The sequence below is a fragment of the Octodon degus genome, unplaced genomic scaffold (genome assembly GCF_000260255.1).
Source record: "Octodon degus isolate 3935 unplaced genomic scaffold, OctDeg1.0 scaffold00019, whole genome shotgun sequence".
Classification (NCBI taxonomy): domain Eukaryota; kingdom Metazoa; phylum Chordata; class Mammalia; order Rodentia; family Octodontidae; genus Octodon; species Octodon degus.
In genome coordinates, this window is record NW_004524595.1 from 17,589,624 (window position 1) to 17,602,396 (window position 12,773).

At 43.5% G+C, this 12,773-nt stretch overlaps 1 pseudogene; it reads left to right on the forward strand.

Annotated features, from left to right (window-relative positions):
* Window positions 1-1,036, forward strand: part of LOC111815651 — a 16,609-nt pseudogene extending 15,573 nt beyond the window's left edge.
* The last annotated feature ends 11,737 nt before the right edge of the window (window positions 1,037-12,773 follow it).

Here is a 12,773-nt window from a genome sequence, read left to right on the forward strand (position 1 = left end):
TTTGAAACTGTCTCATTGCTATTTGTTTATCAATAAAATTATGGGGAAAAAAAAGAAAGCTCTGTCTCCCTACTTCCTATAACCTATCTTTTTTTTCTCTTCATTTATAATTTGGATTTCTCAAATAAGAGAAATCAGATAGTCATCCTACAGGAGATATTAGTGCAAATCTTGTAGCTTGAAACTGTCTAAAGTCATACTAGGTGATAATAGAGAAGATCACTTGACAAAAGCCACAGAAGTTGCTTCCTTGGGTAGCTCAGAAGAGATCTTATCTTGTCCTAGGAACCTTCCCCTGCAGTTCTGCTTGTCATCCCTACTATACTTACTGCTTCTAGAACTGAATCAGAGTGTATTTGCTCCTTAGATTTTTGATAGATCCAGGGTGGAGGCTTAATAAGTGAATGGAGGTATATTTGGTACAGTAATTGTGTCAGACCCATGAACACATACATGACATACAGAGTAACAACAAAGACTTCTCTTTCCACGTTCAGTAGGAGTGAATTTTCAGTTCAAGAAAAACTCAGTGACTCTCTAGATTTAACTAGCAAATTAACAAGCCTCCACATATTGGTTCTATGTACCATCAGCTCCAGACAAGAGTACAATAGGTGTGGCCAAAGTCAAAGTGGGTAAAGGAGATCCACCATCTGATGAGTGTAGCAAACGAAGAGCAGCTCTTGAAAGATGTCTTGAAAGAACAGTAAAAGGTCCAAATGATTTAAAGCAGTTCTTGGAAGGCTCAGAAGTGCCCAGAGCAGTTAGTACACAGGCTCTGAGAGGAACAGCAATAATGAGAATGGCAACCAACGCTGCTAATGATGTCAACAAAATGACAATGAAGATAACTGAACCAGATGCATGGTTTGAAGATGAGTGGCAACAATTTGATGATCTCAACTAGCAATTAGGACTGTCTGTTCTAGTTACAAGCCTTAGTCCATCATGGAAAACACCTCTGAGCCAAGCCAGCTGCCTGGTTGCAAGTGCTCCCGCAGTAGGTAGTTCTCGTGACCATGCTGCTTTAGCCTGAGCTTTGACTCAGTTTGAGAGGTTAAGAAGCAGATAGAGCAGTTATGTCAACAAGTTTTGATAACTTTTATGTATTTTCAGAGCTAGTTAGTGATTATACGAGTATTTTTCCTATAGTGAATGCTTGTTCAGTCATTGAAAGAAGTGCTGGTATGGAGCTGGTGAGATAGCTCAGTGGATTAAAGCATCTGCTCAGGCAAGTGTGGGCAAGTGCAGGGACCACAGTTCAATCCCCAGCACCGCATGCCATGCCAGCCCCACCCCCAGGGTGGGCTCAGCCAGACACAGAGTTTGGGCATAGTGGCCTATGCCTGTAATCCCAGCCCTGGGGAGGCTGAAAGCAGGAGGATCGCTATGAGTCTGAGCTGCATAGTGAGACCCTGTAATGACCAAATACATTAAAAAGAAGAAGAAGGAGAAGGAGGAGGACTAAGAGAAGGAGGAGGAGAAGGAGGAGGAGAAGAAGAAGGAAGAGAAAGAGAAGGAGCAGTAGTCCCGGTAGAAGTGGTAAGATTTTACTTTGCTCAAAAAAATGTGAAACTGAGGAAGAAATGATGGTTACTAACAAACCAGATAACATACGGTGAGCTGAAAAGGAAGTAAGAGAGTGGGAGGTAAAAATACAACAAGGACAGTTTTTGAAAAGATCTCTAAAACAATTAAAAACTTTTACCATCATATATTTAGGATCATTAGTTCAAACACAGCAACCGCTGATGAAATATAGGGAGGCTTTCTTACCTGAGGCCAAACCTATTCCTAGCAGTAACATTATTCCAACAGATCTTTTGCAAAAGGGAAGGGGTCCTAAAGGTGAAGGGAGGATAGATGGAGAGAAATGTAGGGGGATATAGAAAGAGTTAAGGTGTATTTTGTACAAGTATCAACTCCCCATGATGAATGTAACCATTATATATTGCAAACATGTACTGATAAAAATAGAAAATAATTGATAGGACAAAAGAAAAAAAGACATTGGACCTTTGTTCCAGTTATCCTGAACTTCACAGTGGAATCAGTTAAAACCATCTAAATAAACCACTTACAGAGCAAAGGTAAATGAATGAACAAAATAGTAATATGCAGCCAAAACTTCAAGGAAATCTCATGTAAAAGGTAAATTAACACTTATTTATTTATTTAGAGACAGTTTCACTGGGTAGTTAAAGCTGGCCTCGAACTCACTATGTAGTCCAGGCTGGCCCTGAACTTGTGGCGGTCCTTCCACCTCAGCCTCCTGAGTCCCGTGCTCCATCACCCAATTCATTTGAAAATTCAATCACATCCAGGAGTATTGCTATGTACCTAGCATTAGAAATAAATCCAACCAATCTTCTATGGGTGAGTTCACATTCTAGCCAGGGAGGCAGGCATGACAACAAATAAGTCACAATTTACTGCAATAATCATGGTAACGTGAAATATCTGAACAGACAGAAGAAGCAATAGATTTGTTTTGGATGTCCTAGAGAATTTAGTATGCCCAAGGAATCCACAGGACATTTAAGTAAGGCTTGGAAGGACAAGTAGGAGTTTGTTACACTGAAACAGATAATGATACTCTAGTCAGAGAGGACAGTACTTGCTGCATTCTAAAAGAAAAATGACCAAACAATAGTACTGCCAGTGGGAGATGCAGGGAGGGACTGAAGGGGCTGCTTAGAGACCAGCTGAACACCTCCATCGGGTGTGTGCACATCTGTGAGGAGTTGGTGTCTTCTTCTGCTGCAGCCACAGAGAACGCTCAGGGTTCATTGCCAGTAATGCTTTCCTTCTTGCATTCTTGATATATTTCCTACAGAATGAGTCAAGTCCACTGAAGCCGTGTGCGTACAGATACATGGTAAGGAAAGAATAACACAGGAGAGAAGGAGTCTTATAAATGTCATAGCATTGTCCATTTCTGTTTGATATATGAAATAACATAAATCCACTGCTCTCATAAATTTAAAGAGAAGCCCAACTTCAGGGCCTGTTTACAAGGGCTATTTGACGTGGTGAACAAAGCATTCTCATTTGCTCTGGGGGCCTTTTGATAACTGCATTATTAGGTTCTTATGGAATAAATTTGGTGGTCTGGGTCCTTGGTGGGTTGGAATATGCTGCAGAACTTCAAAGCCAGCCCATGTGCTTTGTTTTGTTTTGCCTGCTGTCTGGCAGTGCTGTCTGGCAGACCCTGGAGAAAGCTGGCATTGGCCTGCTCCATATTTACCTGCCAACAACTTAGTTTTCCTGAATGAGTCTTTTTCTAGGGGCCGTCAGATACCACAGAGATGCTAGCTGATTTTGTTCAACTTCACCAGTTTTTACTGAGGTTAAAAGGATGCTAAATTCAGCACTGACTACTGCTTTTAGGAGACAAGCTTTCTGTGTGAAGGTAAATTTTTAGCCTGGGCTTCAGAGGAGTCTCTTCTCAATTTTGCAACTATGAGCAAGTGAATTGGACAAATGGAAGCTTGCTTATTACTGTCTCTGTTGGAACATACCAGTACTTGTGGCAGAGACTGGGAGCTGCTGCTCATGACTACCCTGAGACTGTACTTCCAAGTTCCCTTCAGTCCAGAATTGTCAGTGAGACATAAGAAGAAGTTGTAGGGTGGAGTCCCTGTTAGGAGAAATACCATTTATTCACTTTGTCCATTCGTCCTAGCTCTTCCCTGGATTCATAACCTGATGGCAGATGCTCCTGCAGTCATTTGGATGATGAAGAAAATTTGCTAGTGGAAATCACATGCTAAGGATCCCGGAGAAGAAAGCTGCAATAAACCTGTGTCCCTGATGATCTGGAAACCTGCATTCTAGCTATCAACCTACTGCTGTGTTTCGTATTATGTCAGCCTCTGTTATTTAGGTTGTCTATTGGGTGCAGCTGAAAACAATTCCTTATGTAAATAGTTTATTCCCTCGTACCATATATCAGCTTTCTCTAAATAGCAGGGAACACAGCTGCCAGCAACTCCAGAGAAAATATGCAGTACTGATGAAGCGCTGGGGTTCAGGAGTCTGGTTAGCTGAGGCAGCAGCCTGGCTTCACCACTCAGGAGCCTGTGATCAATAACAAATGCCTTCGCTGTCTCATGCCTCAGTTTCCTCTGGTTTATAACAGGAACAATAGTAGAATTTGCCTTCTAGGGTGGCTGTGAAGATCAAGTTAAAAAGAGTTCACTTATGTAATGTGCTTTGGCTGGGCCTGGACCTAATCAACACTGAGCAAGTACTAACCATTGTTTTACTTTTGTTTTTTAATTCTAGCTCTGTGAACTAGAGGTACAGCAGATGAAATCTCACAGAAGGACTGGGGTTGCTCTAGTCCTGGTGAAATCCTAGGTTGCCAGAATGACAGGACACTGGAATTGGCCTGGGCTGGGTTGCACGTATACCTTGGAGGCTGAGATGGTGTCAATAGAGCATGTTTACAGAAAGAAGCCAAGAGGTGAGGGATGGGTAAGCAAAGAGAAATCCTCCCCCATGACTGTCACTTGCCTCTCAAGAACATATACATCTGCAGAGCTCACAGAACTTTCCACTCCAATGATTCAAGGCACTGATGTCACCAGCCTTCTCTTCAGTCTCTGGGACCTTGGTCCTCTCTGACCAGATTCACCTCAAATTCAGATCTCATTTTCTCTCAGGTCTGAGGCAGCTCCTAGGAAACCCAGCAAAGCTGCTATCCTGGCCTTCCTCTCCGCCTCCACTGACACACATGCAGTGGATCCAGTACATGTGTGCAAAGGTAAGGCAGAGATATCCAACACTGAGACTGCCACTTATGATGAAAAGAGTGCCAGGGTCTGTGCTGCCAACAAAGGAAGTGTCAGGGAGCTGAATGATCAAAGTGATCCAAAGACTCAACTGGTGTGGGCTGCAAATTCCTCTCTCTCTCTCTCTCTCTCTCTCTCTCTCTCTCTCTCTCTCTCTCGTGTGTGTGCTCTTCATATCTTCACATCTACTTTCTGTATTTTGATGACTTGATCCCTGGGGCTTGGGGAGTCTTTTTCCCTAGGCTAGCTGAGTTCTATGCACCCCAGAGCTTGCTGAAATTGTCCAGATTAGACAATGCTAAATGTGTTCACCTTGCTCAATCCTTCCTGCAAAACCTCAATAAAGGCTGTTTCTTTCTTTCCCCCTCTCTTCCTTTCCCCTTTTACTGACCCAGTGCTTCTCCATGTTGCCCAATATCTAGGCATCTATGAGCATAATGAGCTTCTTTCTTTTGGACTATCATTTCCATATCTGTGTGTCTTCCATCCTTTATTTAAAAAGACTCTGTACACTGTGTGTGTGTGTGTGTGTGTGTGTGTGTGTGTGTGTGTGTGTGTGCATGTGTATATATGGTATGCATGCAAGGATACACAAATCTGTAATGTTGCTGCAGAAACATGGTCTTGAACTCACTTTTCTTAACACCAGTCTTTCCACAGACATGCACAGCAGGTACCAGGTTTTCCTGATGTTTGTGTGTTTGTGCTCAACCATAACATCACATTCTTATTATTGTTGTATCAGGATGATTGCCCTGGGAACCTATTTTTGGGTCCAAAGACATGATGTTAAAAATATTAAAGAAGCCAATTTGTTGTTATAGCTTAATGATTGAGAACTTTCCCAGAAATCTGTCTTTGGTGGTCTTAGTATTGTACAGTAGAAACCTACCTGACCTGTGTAGAAAAAGGTGCTGACCACTGTTGAGGTCCCTGAGAGGCCTCTGGGGTTGACACAGTGATGGGAATCCTGGGAAAAGTGAAGCCAACCATGCATCAAATCCCAAACCCACTGGAGCTGGTTAGTTCTAAGCAGATCAGTACAAGGGGAACTTTGAAAATGAGAAGCCAATCCTTCCCTCTGAAGATGGAAAACAATAATTGAAATTCTTCTCCCACTCATTTTGCCAAGCTCTTCCCTCAATTCTCACCAACTGCCTAGGGTGTGTGTGTGTGTGTGTGTGTGTGTGTGTACCACAGGTGATTTTAGGGCTTCTGCCCATGGTCCTCACCAGGAAATGTCTCCAGAGAGTAAAGCCACTCCTGGAGAGCAACATGGCTCTTCCAGCAGAAGCAGAAGCCAGTTAGTTTCCCCGGTTGCTGGGTATTGGACTCCACACCCTTGCTGCGGCACAGTTCCCTGGTTCCACTCTTGTTAATTACTGTCTCTGCTGGGTGGTCCTTGAGGGCAAAGGTCAGGGTCCAACCGCAGATATGGGGAAGCAGTAAGAAGGACCTCACAGCCTGCTCCACAGGCATCACTCAGGGAGCCTCATCTCAATCTTGGGACATGCCTGGTCCAAGCCTGGGAGCTAAGGGCCTGGGGAAGTCTTCCAGAAAGCACGTGTTCTTTCTCTAGGGTGAGGGTTAGTAAAGAAGAAACAAAACCAGCTTGCTAGGGGTCTACCTTTTGCTTGCTACTATACATAGATAATTTCAACTAAAATCCATACAGCAAAGGAGGTGGAGATTACTGCTGGCTTCTAGATGTGAAGTTCAGTTTCAGAGAGGCTAACATTTTGCTCAGCTGACAAGGGACACAGCTGGATTCAAAGTGGACTCCAGTACGCACACCCATTGCACTGTGCTAGTGATTCTCACAACAGGATCAGCACCACCTGGAGCTAGTTAGAGATGCACTTCCTTGGGCTCCTTCCCAATCCACTGAGTCAGAACCTCTGGGGTGGAGGTTAGCATTCTGGTTTTCATCAAATACTCCAGCTGACTCTGATGGACACCATGCCACCTGCTGTCTTCTCGCTTTTCTTTTCTCAAGGACAGACAGCTTTTGAAGCTCAACAAACCAGAAGGCCTCTTTCAGATTAAGTAGCCATGGTTAAGTTGATATCTTTTAATTTTTATGTCCATATCAATAAAATAAGAATAATGATTTCTTGGGCTGGGAAGAGCTTGGCAGTCTAAGCACCTGCCTGGTAAACACAAGGTCCTGAGTTCAATCCCCAGCGCTGCATGCTATGTCCATCCTGAAACCAGGTGTGGTGGCATATGCCTATAATCCCAGCACTTGGAAGGCTGAGACAGAAGGATCACCATGAGTCTGAGCTGCATAGCAAGACCCTGTACCACCCCCCAAAAAAGTTCTCAAAGTTAATGGTGAGATAAAAAATTAAATGAGGGGCTGGGGAGAAGGCTCAGTGGAATAAGTGCTTCCCTGGCAAGCACAAGGGCCTGAGTTCAATCCCCGGTTCTACCAAAAAAAAACAAAAATAAAAATAAATAAATAAATAAGTTGTCTGCTTGATGCAGCATGTTGCAAAGAGACAACAATAAATAACTGCTATTACTCCAACTACTACTATTTGCTTTGTCTCAGTTACTCTTCTCTCATTGCTGGGACAAATACCCAACATCTAAAATGAAGGCAGGAAAGGTTCATTTAGCTCACAGTTAGTGGAGGTTTCAGTCCATACTCAGCTGGCTCCAAGGCAGAATGGCATATGGCAGACAGCAACCTCTCAGTGGCAGCAAAGAGCAGGAGCAAAAGGAGTAGAGCAGCTCAGGCAGTTAGCTAGCCTCTCTCTCTCCTCCCTACATTGTAATGCAAATTACCTACACCAGGGAAGGTACAGCAGCCACACCCACAATAATCAATCACAAACTCCAGAAGCCACCCCATGACTGCCTAGGCTTTTTTTTTTTTTTTTTTTTTTTTGTATTTTAGGGAAGGGTCTACAGGATGTTCAGGGTCTCACTAATAGATCAGACTCATAGTGATCTGCTTGTTTACAGCCTCCGAAAAGCTGGAATTACAGGCAGGCACCACCACACCCAGTCTCAGTTGCCATCTCAGTGCGCACTGGGTGCAGGGCTGGCATGGCTGGCCTGGGGATCCCCTGTACCTGCTTGTAGGCACTTTAATCCATTGAGCTATTTGGCCGGCACTTGCATGAAGCTTTAAGAGGGGACACCTATACACAAACCATAACACACTTTATTTCTTTTGACCACACCAGTGTTAAATTCAACCACCAGAAGGAGGAAGAGCAAGAGTATCTTATAGCACCATAAATCTGGGAAAGGTATACAAACCCTGAGCCCACTTCCTTCTACTCTACCAAATGGAATTAATCCTAGGACTATGGGTGGGAGTAGGGGAGGTGAAACCCAGGCCACAGCATGCTGCCTCACTGAGTCGTTCTGATGGACTCATGGGCAAGGTAAGTAAACCACCCTAGAACATGCACTAAGTGCTCAATGAACGTCTACTATGACAAGTATGATACACACACCTGAGCCCACTGGCCCACACTTTTTGCAGCTCTGATGTCACTGCCCAGGAAGTGGTGGAAACAAGCAGCATCTCCAGCAGAAGCTCCCTGTGCCACCAAGGCAGTGACACTGCCTTCTCATGTCTGCAGACCTCCACCATGGTACTCGTCCCACAGCCCGCTGAACTTGCGTCACTTCCTTATATCCCCGGTACAGATGAGGGTACCACACATGACTGTCGACGGAGGATGGCTCCTCCCCAATCACGGTTTATCTTCCTCTGCTAGGCAGAATGATGGCCTCCTAAGGACATCAATATCCTAAACTCTGGGGTCTGTGAACCTGTTAGAATATGTGAAACGGGAATTAAGGTTGTAGATGGAATTAAGGCTGATAAGCAGGTTATCCTGAGTTATTTGAGTGATCCCAAGGTAATCACCAAGATATGTAGGGATGAAAGAGAGAATTAAAAAGAACCATAACATCTGTACCAGCCTGAGATGGGCCTGGTCTGAGGGGTTGGCTTTGAAGGCAGAGCAGTGGGTAGCTATTAAAGGCTGGGAAAGATAAGAGAAAAAGATCTTCCCTAGAGATTCCAACATTTGCAACTTGGTTCACACCTTAATTTTAAGCCACTAAGAACTATTTTGGAACTCCAGCACCCGGAAGGTTAAGATAATAAATTTGTGCTGTTTCAAGCCACTAAGTTTGTGATCACCTGTTACAGCAGCCAAGGGACACTAATACTCCACCCATGGCTCTACCATCACAGTGTTTATAACGGCTCCTTTTCACTATTTAGCCTAACTGCCTCATTCTTTAGTTTCTATAGGAATATTCTTCCCAGGATACTAGGGCATTGTCTTAATTACTTTTCTAACTGCTGAGACAATGCCAGATACCCAAAGTTAAGGGAGGAAAGGCTTATTGTAGCTCCCACCATATAGAGCTTTCAGTCCATAGTTGGGTGGCTCCAAGGCATGATAGCATGGCAGATGGCAGAGGGGCATCAAAGAGGAGAAAGAGTTCATGGCAGGCAGGTAGGAGAACAAAGCATCAAGCAGTAGCATTGGCCCTCCTTCTGTCTCTGATATTCTATCCGGTCCTTGTAGCCATTAGCACTCACACCCAGGGTAGAAGACCCTTAACTCTAGCATCGCATCCCTAATCCCAGTGTCACACATCCTAGACCTAGCCACCTCCTAAAAGCCCCACCTCTGAACACCTAGGGCTTTGAGGCACAAGCTATAACACACATCAGAAAGATTTTTCCACTATTTAATTATGATCTGAGAATGACTTCATAGACACATGCTTGAAATCTTTAACCCAGTGTCTAAGGCAGCTGGGTCAGGATATGGCTTCTGGGTCCTTACCAGCAGGACTATGAACTATTCATGTACAGCCTTTGAATTCAGCCTCTCTTAACTGCCAAGAGAGGTGTGAAAAAGCAGAGTTATTCCAGCAGTTCTCCTTCCCCAGAACCCCCATCTGCCTGCACTCTGTTGAGCAGGAACCGCTCAAAGGGATTCAGCCCCTCCCTTATATCAGCTCAAGGGAGACCAAATGTGGCTCTGTCAGCAAGTGGGAGATCAAAGAGCCATCGCTGCCTACCCTGGCAGGATAGCTTTGGAGAGGGAGGCCCCACTAAGCGCCTCTCTCCCTCTGTGGGGGCTGTGGTGGCCACCTCCTCACGCACTTTCACCTTGGTGTCTTACGACTTGATCTTGGCAACTTCCAAAGTCTTCAAAACAGATAGAAGAGTGTAAAGGTTTCTAATACATACACATAATAAATGTTTGAGAACATGGAAATACTAATGACCATAATTTGATCATTACACATTATGTAAGTGTATTGAAATGTCACACTGTACCCCATAAATATACACATATATTGTATGTTGATTGAAAAGTAAAAATGACAGACATATTCCAATGTGTTTTTAAATATCACAATATATTTTAGATATTTACATTTAATATATTAACACATTTAATTTGGAAAAAACGAACTTCAATATAATGGTGTTAGTCACATGAAATGAAAGAGTTATAAAAATGTAATTGGATAGTGCCCTAGAGGACTGTGAGGTGCCAATGGCGCACCCTGTACGGATAAGCTGGACGTCCTTGAACCATGCCCATTCATCCTGACGGCTGTGTGAAGTCTGTGATGTGGACACAGAGTGAAGAGTAGAACAGGAGCCCTCAACCAGCGGCCCTCCTGCCCCACACCCTGTCCACACCGGCCCTGCCATCATCTTGCCTTAGGGTTTGAAACAGTAATAAGACATTCCTGTCTTCACCAAGAATGGCAGTGAGTAATTTAGAGATGACCTCTTGTGATGAGCTGTCAGGAGCCAAGAGAAGCTTTGCCTCTCCCAGGAAAAGGGATCTAGGTCTGAGATGAATAGACAGCTTATGGTATGCAGACTCCAGATGCACATTCACTGCGGCTGGTGGCCAATTCAAGGAAATCTCAATTCCAGATAATTAATTCTAGGTTGTCCTAGGGACCTAAGCTTGCAAAAACGTTGAGGCGTTTGGGAAGTTTTTCTAAGTATAGTTCTAGTTCCTGCATAGAAGTTCTCCAGTGCCAGAGGAGAAAGTTCCCCCATCTTTGTGTGCTCCATTACTTCTGAATAATCTGTGCTCTGGGAGGTATGAGCTGGCTGTCAGCTCTACTGACCAGGGACGGCCCAGGACCTCTCACAGAGTGGTGGACTATTTTTTAGGCTGACATAAATGTATAGAATTGGGCCGGAGATATAGCTCAGTGGCACAGTGCCTGCCTGGCAATTATGAGGTCCTGAGTTTGATTCCTGGTACAAAAAAATTCTTGAAAAGTCTCCTTTAGTGTTTTACTAAAAGACCTAACATGAAATCAAGAAGTCTCTTCTTTGCCTTACATCACAAGGAAGTTGGCATTCACTGAATATTTGTATTAGTTTGGGCAAAGAAGTAACAATGCTGGCATTGGAAACTCTCTCTTGTTTGAAGTGTTTATGATCCTCTCTTCTAATTGTGCAAACTTCAGGAAAACACCTTTACATTGCAGGGTTATTGTCACACAAAGCAGAGCACCTTCTTGTACTTGTTTATTGCTAACGAAAAGGAAGCTATACATGAATAAATCCTCAGCTGTAATGAGCATGGGGCGGTGACCTGAAAAAATTACCCCTCCTGGCTTCCCTCTCTCCTTTCCTCCTTCCTCCTTCATTTCCTTTTTACCTTTTCTTCTTAGTGGTGAGACTTGGGTGATACCTATAGTACAAGACAGCTTAAGTCATGTGGCACAGCAGGAACATAAAGTGATATTTATGGGAATATGGACAGGAGAATCTCAGAATTCCAGCTAGGGCCTGTGTAGTAATGAATGTGTAAGGAACCCACCACCTGTAGCAACTGTGAATGGCACCTTTGGGTGAGCCAGACCCCAGGTCTAGTATTCTACTCTTTGTTCCTAACTTCAATGTAGCATGCAGAGCTCTTTTTACAGCTATACTACAGTGTTATTAATATTTTGCTGAATTTTCCCATTGTTACCAGAAATTCTTGTCCAGTTGTCTAGAAAGTGAGCAGTTAATACTGAATGAGCCAATAACTGTGCTGGCTATCAAAAACACGAAGGAAGTTATCCCTGTTATAATTATTTCAAGTATCCTCTTGGTCCAGTTGATAAATCTATTAGTTAATGTCTCTACCAAGGGAGAATTAAGTGAATGACACCATGACTCTGTTAGATTGACTAGAGGCCAAACTCCAGGCATCCTGCCCATGATCACCACTGTGGAGTCATTGGAAGGATTTTCAAGCATGATACAATGGGTCAGATAACAATTAGCACATGAGAACATATTTGGTTGCCACTCTGTCTTTCTTTTTAATAGTACTTGAAGATCATAAGCACATATGTTCACTTTTATATATCTATGTCTTTGTATTACTACTTTGACTTTTCCTCCTGCTATCAGCTACAGATGCCCAGCCTACAGGATTGCACCATGAAAAGATAGAGTTAGATTCCATAAAGTATGCTGTCTGGACCCAGTTTTTTCATTGATAAGAGTCTGGAGATGGGAGGATTGAGGCCTCTGACCATGTAACATTGGACAAGGCCCTGAGGTCACGATATATGACCTGAGCCTGAAAATGAAAATACGTGCCAGTCTTGATCCTTTCTTAGAAGGAATCCTCTGTGGAACCAGTCCATAGAGTAATAATTAAAGTTGCATATAGCTCATCCATGGTATGGATCCCTGTAAGTCTTCCAAGGGCCCAAATGACCTTTCTTGAAATAAAGGGCATGAGCTTCTGGAATACATGTAGGAATAGTAGATTTAAAATCTCTTACAAGGTTACCATCCAAGGGAATAGAATTCAAGGTAAATTGTCCTTTAAATAATTGTTTATTCACAGAAAGTACATTGGCGAAGCAATGGCCGTGACTCATCCACATGGCTGACACTGACAAAGGTTCTACAATCTGAGGTACAGGATCTCAGGATAAATCCTGAGGGGATTT